Source organism: Myxocyprinus asiaticus, chromosome 23 (genome assembly GCF_019703515.2).
Source record: "Myxocyprinus asiaticus isolate MX2 ecotype Aquarium Trade chromosome 23, UBuf_Myxa_2, whole genome shotgun sequence".
Lineage (NCBI taxonomy): Eukaryota > Metazoa > Chordata > Actinopteri > Cypriniformes > Catostomidae > Myxocyprinus > Myxocyprinus asiaticus.
In genome coordinates this window covers 36,860,613-36,876,839 of record NC_059366.1, presented here as the reverse complement: position 1 = coordinate 36,876,839, position 16,227 = coordinate 36,860,613, and the positions used below count along the sequence as shown (strand labels likewise).

The following is a 16,227-nucleotide window of genomic DNA, read 5'->3' as shown; positions in this document are numbered from 1 at the left end:
TTTTTCAGACATTTACAGCTGTCCATCTGCTTATACATTTAGATAGGCAGTATGACATCACTTTTAAGATCAGACCTTTGGCAGAGACCCATCACATTTTTTAAAAAGTTTGCCGGGTTGTTGTTTTTTTTTCCATGTATTTATTGAAAAACATTTGGCAAGGAGTGTGTACAGTTCTATAAAAAAGGAAGGCAGGCAAACGGTGACCTCTCTCAACAACTCACTCAGCACTTTTGCACTCTTATGGCCTTTTCACAGCACTTCTGCCATTTGTTCTCAAAGTGCTAATGTGCAGATAATTAAGTAATCCACTGAAATGTTATTTGTCCCTCTGGGCACTATGCAAAGCAAAGGGGTTGCTATATTCAGAGCAGGCTCATTTGTAGCCCCCCACCCCCCACATAATCAGGTAGACACTGTATTATATAATTCCTCCGAGCTTTCTTGGTACAAGTAAGGTTGTGCACATGGCACAGAAAGATGCTACTGTTTGCGTCTATGTTTCTGTGCGATATACTAGCCGTAAAACCAATAAACAGGCTCAAAAATTGTGATGGGCCGGGGCTAGTCAAGTATAGCTGCAGGCCGGAAACCTCCAAATGGGGGCAGAATCTCCAAAAGAGGGCGGGGTTACCCCTAAAGCAGCGTGGTTACTCCAAAAGAGGGTTGTGCCAACTCCAAAAGGGAGGCGTCACTTCCACTCACTGTTAAGGTTAGGGAAAGGGTTAGGTAAGGGGCTCCATATACACTATATTGCCAAAAGCATTCACTCACCCATCCAAATAATTGAATTCAGGTGTTCCAATCACTTCCATGGCCACAGGTGTATTAAATGAAGCACCTAGGCATGCAGACTGCTTCTACCAACATTTGTGAAAGAATGGGCCGCTCTCAGGAGCTCAGTGAATTCCAGCATGGTACTGTGATAGGATAACACCTGTGCAACAAGTCCAGTCGTGAAATTTCCTCGCTACTAAATATTCCACTGTCAACTGTCAGTGGTATTATAACAAAGTGGAAGCGATTGGGAATTACAGCAACTCAGCCACGAAGTGGTAGGCCACGTAAAATGACAGAGCGGGGTCAGCAGATGCTGAGGCGCATAGTGCGCAGATGTCGCCAACTTTCTGCAGAGTCAATCACTACAGACCTCCAAAGTTCATGTGGCCTTCAGATTAGCTCAAGAACAGTGAGTAGAGAGCTTCATGGAATGGGTTTCCATGGCCGAGCAGCTGCATCCAAGCCATACATCACCAAGTGCAATGCAAAGCGTCAGATGCAGTGGTGTAAAGCATACCGCCACTGGACTCTAGAGCAGTGGAGACATGTTCTCTGGAATGACGAATCACGCTTCTCCATCTGGCAATCTGATGGATGAGTCTGGGTTTGGCGGTTGCCAGGAGAACGGTACTTGTCTGACTGCACTGTGCCAACTGTGAAGTTTGGTGGAGGGGGGATTATGGTGTGGGGTTGTTTTTCAGGAGCTGGGCTTGGCCCCTTAGTTCCAGTGAAAGGAACTCTGAATGCTTCAGCATACCAAGAGATTTTGGACAATTCCATGCTCCCAACTTTGTGGGAACAGTTTGGGGATGGCCCCTTCCTAATCCAACATGACTGCGCACCAGTGCACAAAGCAAGGTCCATAAAGACATGGATGAGCGAGTTTGGTGTGGAAGAAGTTGACTGGCCTGCACAGAGTCCTGACCTCAACCTAATAGAGCACCTTTGGGATGAATTAGAGCGAAGACTGCGAGCCAGGCCTTCTCGTCCAACATCAGTGTCTGACCTCACAAATGCGCTTCTGGAAGAATGGTCAAAAATTCCCATAAACACACTCCTAAACCTTGTGGAAAGCCTTCCCAGAAGAGTTGAAGCTGTTATAGCTGCAAAGGGTGGGCCGACGTCATATTAAACCCTATGGATTAAGAATGGGATGTCACTTAAGTTCATATGCGTCTAAAGGCAGATGAGCGAATACTTTTGGCAATATAGTGTATCTTCAATGGCGGTTTGGAGCAACTGCCCCTTTTTAGAGCAATGCTTGCAGCTATACCCTTCTCGGGCAGTTTTTTTTTTTTCTCCCCAATTTGGCATGCCCAATTCTCAGTGCGCTCTAAGTCCTTGTGGTGGCATAGTGACTCACCTCAATCCGGGTGGCGGAGGACGAATCTCAGTTGCCTCTGCGTCTGAGACAGTCAATCCACGCATCTTATCACGTGGCTTGTTGAGCACGTTACCACGGAGACCTAGTGTGTGTGGAGGCTCACGCTATTCTCCGCGGCATCCACGCACAACTCATCACATGCCCCACCGAGAGCGAGAACCACATTATAGCGACCACGAGGAGGTTAACCCAGCATGACTTTACCCACCCTAGCAACTGGGCCAAATGGTTGCTTAGGAAGCCTGACTGGAGTCACTCAGCATGCCCTGGATTCGAACTTGTGACTCCAGTTGTGGTAGTCAGCGTCTTTACTTGCTGAGCTACCTAGGCCCCCCCTCGGGCCAGTTTAAGAGAGTTTCAGGTCAGTCAGTTGATAGGCTGTCACTTGCCCTATAGGGCCAGTGCTGCATAGTCACTATGTCTTCATTTGTTGAACATGTACTTGTGTTTTTATGCATTGCAAACTTAATCATTTGGATTTATGTGATGTTTTAAAAATTGTTCTTGCAAATTCGACTGATTTATTATCTAGCTCAGGGGTCGGCAACGTTTTTGACATGGAGTGCCATTTGTTATTTTCCTGGTCAATGGCTGTTAAAAACATGGTCGGTTATGTGATTTGCCGAAGTTTGAGTCCACTTGTGAAATTTTTCTATTTTGCATTTTTCTAGTTTAATCGTTTATTTTTAATTACATATAATATTATCAACAGTTAAGTGAAAAGTAAATAACAGTTTGAGTGAAAAATGTGTGCAAAACCCGATGATTATGATATAATCATGATCCTGCATGTGAATTTTCACAGAGCATCTTGTGAAAGTGATTGAGAGTCCCCCAGCCACTGGGGTTGCATCAGGAAGGTTATCCAGCATAAAACCTGTGCCAAGTCAAATATACGGATCACGGATGGTCCGCTGTGGCAACCCCTAATGGGAGCAGCCGAAAGAAGAAGAAGAAGATCTTGTGAAAGTGCTTTAATGAAAGAAAACCTGTCCTTTTGTACAAAATGAGTTAACACAGTTAATGTCACAAATTTGTTTATTTGACTACTGATAACGAAATTGTGTGGAATCTTAAATATTTCTTATATTATGTCATTGTAATCATGTAATTACTCGCAAGCAAGCAACAGCAAGAGAGGAGTAGACTATTTTATTTATATTAAGTTCTTCGTACCTGCATTCCAATCTACATCTTGATGTAATCCTTCCTCATGATCACGCAGTGTGTTTTCATCAGCTGAATGGGAGGCTAAACACTATTAAAGTGTGACGAGACTCACGCTGCGCGTGCAGGCCATTCACACATCACAAGCCGATCAACTATTTAGCCCTCTTCGGTGAATCGCACCTGCAAAATCCTAAAACTTTATTTCCAGGTTTAATGTATATTTTGAATAGACAGATTTTTTTTAAAACACGATGTGGGTTTGTGTTTTCTTTTTTAATCGTTTAATGTAATTTTGAGTGTGACTATGGTTTAAGGAGGGTGAAGTGGCGGATTTAGGCATGGGAGACATGGGCAGTTGCCCAGGGTGGCATTTTGCGGGGGGTAGCATGAGGCACCCACGACTAAATTTTCGCCCTTTTGGCGAAAGGAGGTCGAAAGCTCTGATGCTGAAATTGTAATGTGTTTGTCAAAATTTGAACCACTGACCTTAGTGTCCAAAGCTGGAAGTGTTGTTGAGGTAACATTTCCACAAGGTGGTGCCAAAAGTGAGTTGTATTTTTAGTTGTAAATTATGTGTAGTCAACAGAAATGCAACAGAATACAGTGAACAGAAATGCATTTCTAAACCCTAACCCAAACCCTAAAATTAACCATCAGGGACTAAACATTTCATTTTAGAATGAATATGCAAACTCTGAATCATACTAACCATTGTTAATGTGTACGCGATTACTTTCTGCTTTCCATTGAACCAGAACCCACGTGTCTGAGGCTACTTGCATAATGTGCTATCAGTAGCACCACAGGAAAAGGTAAACATGTTTGAATTGATTCCAAAATGTTGGATGGGGAATGGCGCTTGTCAGTAATTCAGCAGAATGGGGTCGATTTCAGGGTACATGACCATTTGGAAGCAACATGTCGATTTCCTGTGTGATCAGCTTGGTATGCCTTTGATTTCAAGCAAAAGTATGTTTATGAATTTACGCTTTTTTGTCAATTTAAATGAAAAATACAAATATTTTTCTATTTGGCACATAAAATGTTTTTCTTCAACAATGTATATTATAGACCTATATATTTTTGTAATCTTTATTTTTTGTGTTGACAGGGCAAGTAAAATCTATGCCAGCAGAAAATAAAATCCTTATAATTGAGCCCTGATTAACTATGCATGTGTGCAAAAGAACATTCTAAACATCAATTACCCTTTTCTCACCACTAATAGCTGCATTGTCTACTGTTTAAAGGATCAAAGTTACTCTCTGATGCCAAACAAAAAGGCATTGTTGCCTCTTTCAGCCAGTCCTTTGCTTTTATTTTCCCTCGTCTATCCGTCAAGACTGTATCTGTGCTTATCTCACGGTTCATCACCCTCGTAAAACTCCCCTTTAAACAGCAGCCTGGAGAGTGTGCAATGTTTTCTGCTGAGTGAAAGGAATCGAGAAGCCGTTTGAAAGGCTCCCTCACTCTGACTGAAGTCCAACCTGTGTGGAGCGCTGGGACATGCTTGATTTGCTTTGGCCATTTACTGAGCCTCCAACTTCATTCTGTGATGGCAGTGAGTGCTTCATGTGGTGGAGTCCAAAGGCTGTTTACTTGCTGAGAAAGATTTTCAATGAGAATTATTATAACAAGTCTGTAGATTTGACAGAGGAGCCTCTCTTCCTGTAGTCTGAGTCAAATTAGACTTTGCCGCTTGGCACAACAATTATTGTCACTGTTGGTACTTGGTGCGGGGAACGGAGGAGCAACATTCTCCAGGGTAACAGGATAGATTAATCCTGGTACACGAGTGTGACAATTTTTCTGGTTCCACTAAACAGCTTTACCGTCCATCCCTAAAATCTATGATTACAGGCCCTGTTTCTGAAGTGAAAATAGCAAATTGTGCTATTTAGTTTTATAGAAACATTGCATTCATACTCATACTGTATAAGGAAAGTAGACAATAGTCTTTTGAATATATATATCCAAGCACATTAGTTCCCTATCTGTCACTCACTCGACGTTGTGTTGATGTAGTGACACTAGGGGTCACTTTTGGGAGCCCGAGACACCTCTGGTCTTTGATAAAAGGCCAGTGAAATTTGGCGAGTGGTATTTGCATACCACTCCCCCGGACATACGGGTATAAAAGGAGCTGGTATGCAACCACTCATTCAGATTTTCTCTTCGGAGCCGGACGGTCATGCTCACTGAGCTGAATTCCCACGACTGTTCATTCACCTCTGCTGGATCTGACAGCGCATTTCAGCGGCTTCTCCCTCCTCTGCACTGGTGCACTGCAGAGAATGCCCCTGGGCACTTCAGCAGAAATAAAAGAGTATATTTCTCTAAAAGAGCGGCACACACGGAATGTCTTTTTAAAGACGCGTCTTTCTAAAGATGCTTTTCCGATTATGTGTTATTCCTGGTTGCGCTCGTTATCTCTTGCCTTCTGATGGTCAAGATCACTGTCTTTCATGTTTGGGCACTCCTCCCTTCGGTTGCAGTCGCCCAGTCACAGGCTGACGCAGAGATGACGACATGCTTTCCCGGGCAGCCGCGAGCGTCGGGCTAGGGTGGAACCCTCCACTCTCCCCTGAACCCTCGCGGCTCGATGATTGGTTCGCGGCACCGCTCAAAGCCACGCCCCACCCCCGTTCCTTTCATTAAGAGCTGACAAGGTCGTGGGAGGCACTTTTTACTGCCCGGTCCCGATTTTTCAGCTTCCCCACCCTCACTACCCTCGATGGTGTGGCAGCCAAGGGCTATTCGGCAATCCCTCTGGTGGATAAAGGCGCTCGCGGTGCAGCTATGCCTGAAGAGCACCGCCACCTGACGCGGGCGCCCAAAGCTCCCGTCCAAGGCCTGTATGTTTACGTCGTCTCTGATGGCCAAGGCCTATGGTGCCGCTGGACAAGCCGCCTCCACCCTGCACGCCATGGCTCTCCTGCAAATCTGCCAAGGTGCTAAAGGAACTGCACGAGGGTAGTTCCGCCCCAGGATTGATGCAGGAGCTGCGCTCGGAGACCGACCTCGCTCTCTGGGTGTCGAACGTCATGACGCAGTCTCTCGGCGGGCGATGTCCACCTTGGTGGTCCAGGAGCGCCACCTTTGGCTCAACCTGGTCAAGATGGGAGAGGCCAACAAGGCACAGTTCCTTGCTGCCCCCATTTCCCGAGTTGGCAGTCCGGCGACACCGAGGACTTTGTCCAGCAGTTCTCAGTGGTGAAGCAGCAGACGGAGGTTATCCGGCACATCCTGCCCCAGCACGGCTCAAGATCCCGCACCCCGTCTGCTTGTTGCCAAGGGTATCCCCCTGCGGTGACTGCACCAGCTCCGCCACAGCCCGCCCCTGGGGCCCGGCCCCGGTGTGGAGCTCACCGCAGGAAGCAGACGCCACCCATCTCGCGGCCGCCAAGAACCCGCAAAAGGCTTCGAAATGCCCCTGAGATGGGCGACCCAGGGATGACGAAACCTGCTGCTCTGCAGCTGGTAAGCAGACCACTCCATCCCCCGTTTGAGGGCCGGGAGGAGAATCTTTTGTTACCTTTGCATTTAATTGCACTGCATGCCCAAGTGGCTGCAGTACCCAAGAGTTCAGCAAGAGCGATTTCCTTGTTCCCTGGGTCACATATCCGGTGTGCACGGCCGTCATCACGACCACTGTCCACCACTCTATTTGGCAGGTTTGGCGCTCCAGCGGCGGTCTCCCTGCCACTGAGCACCCAGCTGTGGCACAAATCCACCCCCGAAATGATAGTCTCCACGGGTTATGAGGACAGGCCTCTTTCTCCCCCGTCCCAGGCTGTTCCGGGGGTGGTCACAAGGAGCCAGGTAAGTACTTCGATGCCCCTGAACTCAGCACGGCCACGACACGGTGTGGCACCTCAGGCTCCGCCCCGTCATGAGGCCCCACCTGCCAGTACGTCTGACGAAATTGTCCCTCCGGGCGTGATGAAGAAGGGGTATTACAGCCCCTACTTCATTGTACCGAAAAAAGACAGTGAGTTGCGGCCAATCTTGGACCTGCGAGTACTGAACTGGGCTTTACACAGACTCCTGTCCTAGATGCTGATGCAAAGACACACTCTAGCGAGTGTCTGGCATCAAGATTGGTTCGCAGCGGTAGACCTGAAGGACGCGTACTTCCACGTCTCGATTCTATCTCGACACACACCCTTCCTGCAGTTTGCATTCGAGGGTCGGGCGTATCAGTACAAGGTCCTCCCTTTCAGTCTGTCCTTGTTCCCGCACGTCTTAATGAAGGTCGCAGAGGCAGCCCTTGCCCCGCTAAGGGAGGTGGGCATTCGCATCCTCAACTATCCCGATGGTTGGCTAATCCTAGCTCACTCTCGGGACATGTTGTGTGCACACAGGGACTTGGTGCTCTCGCACCTCAGCCAATTAGGGCTTCAGGTCAACTGGGAAAAGAGCAAGCTCCTCCCGGTTCAGAGCATCTCTTTTCTCAGTTTGGAGTTGGACTCAGTCTCATTGACAGCACGCCTCACGAACGAGCGTGCACAGTCGGTGCTGACCTGTTTGAAGGAGTTCAAACAGAAAACAGCAGTTCCACTGAAACTCTTTCAGAGGCTCCTGGGGCATACGGCATCCTCAGCGGTGGCCTCCCCACTCAGGTTGATGCATAGGAGACCGCTTCAGCACTGGCTTCAGACTCGAGTCCTGAGATGGGCATGGCGCCACGGGACACATCGTGTGGTCACTACATCGGTCTGTTACTGCCTCTTCAGCCCTTGGACCAACCTCATGTTTCTACGGGCAGGTGTTCCCCTAGAGCAGGTCTCCAGGCATGTCGTGGTCATGACAGATGCCTCCAAAACGGTCTGGGGTGCTGTTTGCACGCAGCCGCCGGCTTATGGACAGGCCCATGGCTGCGTTGCCAAATCAACTGCCTCGAGTTGTTGGCAATTCTGCTCGCCCTGTGGAGGTTCCGGCCGTTGATCCAGGGCAAGTATATGTTCGTTCGGATAGACAACACGGCAATGGTAGCATTTGTGAACCGCCAAGGCGGTCTGCGCTCTCGTTGTATGTCACAATTCGCCCGCTGTTTCCTCCTCTGGAGTCAGCAGCACCTCAAGTCACTGCGAGCCACTCACATCCTGGTTGACCTCAACACTGCAGCGGGCATGCTGCCACAGCAGGTTACCCTCAGGGGAGAGTGGAGACTCCACCCTCAGGTGGTCCAGCTGATCTGGAGTTGATTCGGACAGGCACAGGTAGACCTGTTCGCCTCCCAAGAATCCTCCCACTGCCCGCTCTGGTACACCCTGATCGAGGCACCTCTCGGCATAGACACACTGGCACACAGCTGGCCCCCTGGCCTGCGCAAATATGCATTTCCCCCAGTGAGCCTACTTGCACAGACTCTGTGCAAGGTCAGGGAGGACGAGGAGCAGGTCATCCTGGTAGCACCCTACTGGCCCACCCAGACATTGTTCTCGGACCTCATGCTCCTCGCGACAGCCCCCCCTGGCGAAATCCCCTGAGGAAGGACCTTCTTTCTCAGGGATGGGGCACCATCTGGCACCCGTGATGAGACCTCTGGAATCTCCATGTCTGGCCCCTGGATGGGACGCGGAAGACCTAAGCGGTCTACCACCCGCGGTGGTAGACACGATCACTCAGGCTTGGGCCCCCTCTACGAGGTGCCTGTATGCCTTTAAGTGGCATCTGTTCGCTAAGTGGTGTCCCGATAGGAAGACCCCCAGAGATACGCAGTCGGATCGGTGCTTTCCTTCCTGCAGGAGAGGTTGGAAGGGCGGTTGTCCCCTTCCACCTTGAAGGTGTACGTTGCTGCTTTAGCAGCGCACCACAACACAGTGGACGGTAAGTCCTTAGGGAAGCACAACCTGAACATCAGGTTCCTGAGAGGTGCCAGGAGGCTGAACCCCTCCAGACCGTGCCTCGTTCCTGAATGGGACCTCTCTGTAGTTCTTCAGGGTCTACAGAGAGCCCCCTTTGAGCCTTTGCAGTCAGCTGAGCTTAAGGCACTCTCCTTGAAGCATGCCCTCCTGACTGCGCTCACTTCCATCAAGAGGGTAGGAGACCTGCAAGCGTTCTCTCTCAGCGAAACGTGCCTGGAGTTCGGTCCGGGCTACTCTCACGTGATCTTGGGGCCCCTCAACCGGGCTATGTGCCCAAGGTTCCCACGACCCCTTTTAGGGACCAGGTGGTGAATCTGCGAGCGCTGCTCCAGGAGGAGGCAGACCCAGCCCTGTCGTTGCTGTGTCCGGTGTGCACTTTACGCATCTATTTGGATCGCACGCAGAGCTTTAGGATCTCTGAGCAGCTTTTTGTCTGCTTTGGTGCACAGCGGAAAGGAAGCGCTGTCTCCAAGCAGAGGATCGCCCACTGGCTCATTGACGCCATAGCTATGGCATATCTCGCCCAGGACGTGCCGCCCCCGGTAGGGCTACGAGCCCATTCTACCAGGGGTGTAGCGGCCTCCTGGGCCCTGGCCAGGGGTGCCTCTCTAACAGACATTTGCAGAGCAGCGGGCTGGGCAACACCCAACACCTTTGCGAGGTTCTACAACCTCCGGGTGGAACCGGTTTCGTCCCGGGTAGTGGCACGCAATACAAGCGGATAAGCCTGGGATAGCCAGCCGGGTGTATCACTTGCACAAAGTACCTTTCACCTCCTTTGAGCTGAAGACTTGCGCCATTAATTCCCAGTAGTGTTCACAAACTATGTTCCCTGGTTGACTTCCTCCAAGCCCTGTGGTAGTCGAGTTTTCGGAGAGACTCGCTGCCGGCCAAGTACACGTGCTAACTAAGAGCCCTGTTCTGGGGTAGGTGCTCCACATGTGGCGGTTGCCTATAAGGTAACCCCATGCAATGTATATCTTCCGCTAATTCGTTTCCTTGTTGGCAAACTGCATCTTCCTTGGGCAGAGCCCCTCTGCCACTGTCTCCATGTTTGTAGTAACTCCTCCCCATTGGGTAGGATCTACCATGAGAATTCTCCACATGATCGGCAAGACCATGTGATGTATTTTCCACTTAAATATCCCCCCCGTCCCTGGGCGAGGTGTGGTCTCCACGGTGTTCTCCCCTTGGGAGGGACACTCCCCGATTAGACCTGGTCGGCCCAGTCGGATAATCCCCCTTTTTTTTAGGGAGTGAAAAAAATAGAAAGGTAAAAGAGTCCACGACTGGGCTAGCCTGTCTCTATCTTTTGGGTAGTCGACTTGTCCCCAAAGGGCCGTTCGACACTGTAAAAGATGAGGCGAGAAGCAGTTTTCCTTCTTAAGGTGAGGCTTTATTTTTCCTCTTCACCACACCACTTTCCAGTTTTCCTTTTAAGCACTAAGCTAAATCCTATCACACACTGATTTCACAAATAAACTTTCACTAACAATCCTTGCTCTGGCTCGACTCTGTCGTGTCCAGTCTCTCTCTCTCGTCTGAGTGCTGCGTGGCCCTGTTTATGCCACTCTCCCCGTGCTCACTGAAATTAGAGACAGGTGTTAGACATAATTTAGCTCAGGTGTAAGTGCCCTTACCGCTTTCTCTCTCTCCGGAGAGATGCTTGACCACGCCCCCGCTGCCACAGACACTCATAACTATGTTGGGGGAGGTTACGTGTCGACCTGGTGTGCTGGCTACGAGGCACACAGTTGTCTGCCCATCACACACCTCCAGTTCACGTAACACAGTTCAGCCAGTTGCGGCGTTTTGTATAGGGACCCCTAGTGTCACTACATCGACACAACGTCGAGTGAGTGACAGATAGGGAACGTCATGGTTATTTGCGTAACCTCCGTTCCCTGATGGAGGGAACGAGACGTTGTGTCCCTCCTGCCGCAACGCTGAACTACCCGCTGAAATGGCTGGACCTTGTCTCGGCTCCTCAGCATAAAACCTGAATGAGTGATTGCATACCAGCTCCTTTTATACCCGTATGTCCAGGGGAGTGGCATGCAAATACCACTTGCCAATTTTCATTGGCCTTTATCAAAGACCAGAGGTGTCTCGGGCTCTCAAGAGTGACCCCTAGTGTCACTACATCGACAAAGTCTCATTCCCTCCATCAGGGAACGGAGGTTACCCAAGTAACCATGATGATTTCCATTTCCTAAAGCAAAAGATTAGGTTTTGGTAGTTTTAGGTAAACTCAAGTTTTAGGGTTTGGTTCTTCATAAATGGAATGCCACATCAGAGTATCATACTGTAATGCGACACAGTCTTTGCAGTGTAAATATGACTATAGATAGTTAAATATATGCAAGGAATACATTTTTGATGAAGAAAATGAACTAAATGCAGTTTAGAATGCAAATATTACGATGACATCATCACGGTCGGTGCCATCAATGTAAGTCAATGGGAGATTTTTAACATTTTATCTTATATTTCTTAAAAATAGAAAGTTTATGAAAAACAGAAATAGATGGAACATTAAAGGCTGAAATTATCTACTAAACAAAGTTTGAAAAGTGTTTGTATGTTAAGTAGTTCAATCTGAAATAATTGCGAAAGTTTCATACTTAAGGTTAGGGGTTGAAAACAAACCAGAATGTTTGAGGAGTGTCAGTACAGTGCTGCTTTGCAATCTGTAATTAAACCTAATAGTTTTGTTATACTGGAAAACACACACAAAAAATACACACTTGGTAATCAGAGAAATAGTTAATATTCAGAGAAATGGGGTCCTGGGTAGCTCAGCGAGTATTGACGCTGACTACCACATCTGGAGTCGCAAGTTCAAATCCAGGGTGTGCTGAGTGACTCCAGCCAGGTCTCCTAAGTAACCAAATTGGCCCAGTTGCTTGGGAGGGTAGAGTCACATGGGGTAACCTCCTCGTAGTCACGATTAGGGGTTCTCGCTCTCAGTGGGGCGTGTGGTAAGTTGTGCATGGATCGCAGAGAGTAGCATGAGCCTCTACGTGCTGTGAGTCTCCGCGGTGTCGTGCACAGTGAGCCACATGATAAGATGTGCAGATTGACGTCTAAGAAGTGGAGGCAACTGAGACTTGTCCCCTGCCACCCGGATTGAGGTGAGTAAATGTGTCACCACAAGGACCTACTAAGTAGTGGAAATTGGGCATTCCAAATTGGGAGAAAAAGGGGATAGAAAAAAAAATATTCAGAGAAATGTGAAAATATCTCTAAAAAATTACAATGTTTAAAAAGAATTTGGATGCACACCTGTAGTTTATTTACAAAATGAACTCTGTGTCATGTAAATGCAAATCCATAAGTTCAAAGGGGTCATCAGCGACTCATTTGTCTACTGGAAGTTTGGAAGGAAATGCTGTTTCTTGCTGTCATTATTTTCAAGATGGATGGTGAGCAGTCAACACTTTGCCTAACCAGCATCTGTAACAAGCAGGAGGACACAGTGTTATACCCGAACACTTTATCATACTGATCATAATGGATCATTATCCGAAGCTCTGTATCTGCAACAATAACCAGATCAGACTGCTTGTAGGGAGTGAAGAAGATGAATTTTGTTTGTTATTTCTATTTACTGTAACACTTAAAGTAAGAGTGTCAAACTCATTTTAGTTTGACGGCTGGATTGGACAAAACGTGAAGGGCCTAGTTTTATACATTTGTTAAACATTGATGTGCCCATGCACAATGCTTCTCTAATGCTTCTCTAATAACTAGAATTTGGGCGAAGCAAAAGGGAGCATGTAGAATTTACTCATTCCATTCATCAGAGGCCTTTAAATTACACATTTACATAAGAAATAGGTAATTTGGGGGAAATCAATCAAGCAACTATATTGACAAAGAAAAGGGAAACTCACTCACTGCTCTTGGCTTGATAACTTTGGCTCTTAGCCATTTCAAACGCAAAGTTATGCCTAAGGCCTTGGACGCTGAAAGGTTTGTTTTAATTGCAGACTTGTTTCACAATCAAACTCTGCCTGCATTGAACCAGTATCATATCTAATAATCATTCAGTAAAACTTGGAAACAATTGCGAAATTCTTTTTTAATTTCTAATGTTTTTCCTTTTACCTGTCCATTATTGCTGTGAGCAACTCTTTAAACTTAAATTAAAAAATACATTAAACACGATAGCGCAATGTCGCTCTTAATTAAAAATGGTTCTACTGCTATAAAATGCAAGCTATAGCATGCAACACAACATATTAAATCTACCTGATGTAGTTAAAAATAGAATATTATGAATATACTGTATAATACTGTTTTTAAGCATATTTTCCCCTTATATCATTAAACATTTTCAGTATTCGTGTCTTCGACGCCCTTGACTTAAAATGTCAAAGAACTGTAAGGAACTTCATATTATGAGATCACTAGCGCCATTTTTTATTTTTTATGGGAATGATAATGAGGTTGTGAGGGATAGACTTACCATCTCTTCAATGGCACGAACTGTATAAAGTGTTATAAAGCTCCTAGATCACATCTGATTTTCCCAACTCATGATTTCTAGAGTTCTTTGGATACTGAATGTTCTTGGACAGATATTTTATCAATGTTTTGTCCACGGAACGATCCAAAAACACTTAAACTGCAGTACAGCCCATTGAAGAGACTGTATGTCTATCCCACACAGCCTCGTTGTCATTCCCATTAAAAATCAAAGATGGCTCTAGAGTGAATAAGGTCTATTCAGTTGGTCAATTGACCCTTCGCTAAGCCCCACCTTAAAAGTGCTTCTGACCAATCCTGTCTTAGCAACTGTTGCCCTGCCGCCATTACTCTGACGCATGTTTGCTATTTTCTAGTGATGTGAAGATCAGATCATTTTACTGACTTGTATCTTTTAGTCTCATTCAGCAAAATGAGCAAATCTTTATTCATCATTTCGTTCATTTGAGCTGAATTAAATTAAAATGTTACATTTTCAATAGCCAAATCCCCCCAACATGTCTACTTACGCAAACTTTGATTATAGTCCCAATAAGGAAAAATTGATAATGCAGCCAAGGACAAATTATGAGAAACAGAAATGATTAGTTCACCTCTGTATTGAATCTTCTTGTCCAAGTCGTTCATTCTTTTGTCACGTGACGTATACGGCTGTCACATGACAAAAGAATGAACAACTCAGACCAGAAGACTCGAGAGGTGAACTAATCATTTCTGTTTCCTGTGTGAGCAATGCATAGCATATACAGCTGTCACATGACAAAAAATGAATGATTCGGACCAAAAGAGTTGAAAGGTGAACTAATCATTTCTGTTTCCTGTAAAGCTCCTATGCGGTTTTCATGTAACAAACAAACTGAGGTTGCGCAATGCAATGTGTGGCCAACACAAAATGAAATAATCACTCTCTGAGGCTACTCATTCTTCTGAGTCACACATAAGATTTATTCAGAATGAACGAATCATTCATGAACGACCCATCACTACTATTTTCCAATGACAGCCTATGGGAGTAATGTGTGTTTGAGTTCTTTTAAGTGGGGTTTTATCAAAATAGTAAAAAAAAAAGATTTAAACACGTTGTTGCCGGGTTATTTGTAATAGTGACACGAGTCACATCCAGAGAGGATGCCCGCAGTGTTTTTCTTTCTTTTTTTAAAATAATTTTTAAATAAATCTGCAGAGGAGCATGTTATGGATTAAACTGTGTCAAATTCCCAAATGTGCATATAATATCTGCAATGACACCTACATTTGCTCCAAGGTAAATTAGAGCTAATAACTGAACATTCATTCATTTATATATTGATTCAGAATCAGAATGAGGTTTATTACCAATTGTTCACACGTACACGAGGAATTTTTTATTTTTTTGGTGATAGGAGAAACAAGCAAGTGCACACAGAACATTACAGTGAGACACAGAATATAAAACAAGGTAAGAGTATAAATAGGCATACTGTATAAATATTAGGACATATAACAAAATGGCGTATGTACATGTGCAAGTGGTCGTGTATGTGCAAGGTATGGATATGTACAGTTATTGAATTAAATATGTGAATTTACATATGTGTTTACCCTACTGCACTATGGGGTAGTCCTGACGCAGTTTAATTGTTTATGAGGAAAATGGCTTGAGGGTAAAAACTGTTCTTGTGCCTGGATGCCCTGGCACTCAGTGCTCTGTAGCACTGGCCAGAGAGCAACAGTTTAGATTCAAGTCACAATAAAAGCGATAGTAAATAAACAGTTCACGGCATCAAAATGAGTGTGTTATGAGATGATATGAACAGCTCTGTTCACTTAAGCTAACGTTATTAGATGTGTAATCACTATTAAATAGTTCAGTTTTTTTTTTTTTTCAAGTGACTATAATAATAGTTTGCCTTGATTCTGATGCACAGTCTCCACAGTTTTTAACCAAATTACTGTGTAATTTAACTATTTCTTTTACAAAACACTTAAGATAAATATGCTTTACAATGTCACTCTTCATACCAGCCCACGTAAAAATATTATCCATTCCGTTTATGAAAAAATGCACCATCCACGACAATCTCCCATTTATTCCAGTGGGGAGTTCTGCAGAGCTTGTCAGAGCGAGCAACCATAACCACGGGGGGTGGAGCTTATCAAAGTGTCAATTAGGTATATTTTAGTTTTCATTGCCACAGGCTTGAAATATTGTAAATTGCTTTACACTGACTCTCCGAGAAGTGCCTATGCATATTGCTGATTCAACCTTGTATGTTGTATATAGAGCGCTGTACGAGCAACTCCGTGACACACATCCACCGTGAACGGCCCCCGTTGAAGTATCATCACATATCTCTTGACATTGTCACATTGCACACATTGCCTTGTGTGTAAAAGCTAACAGATCATTACCACTGCAGAGAGATCCTGACCACAGAAGACAACACCCACCTTCCTCTTCCCCTAAAGTCACTGTCGTCTGTCACCCTCTGGGAGATAACACTGCTCCAGTACAGGTCCTGACAGCATCCTCCTGCCTTTGCTTGTAGGCTA

General features: G+C 46.0%; 1 protein-coding gene across 1 annotated transcript in view; it reads left to right on the top strand.

Annotated features, from left to right (window-relative positions):
• Positions 1 to 16,227, top strand: part of eys (eyes shut homolog) — a 293,123-nt gene that overhangs the window by 213,716 nt on the left and 63,180 nt on the right. The window lies entirely within an intron of this gene.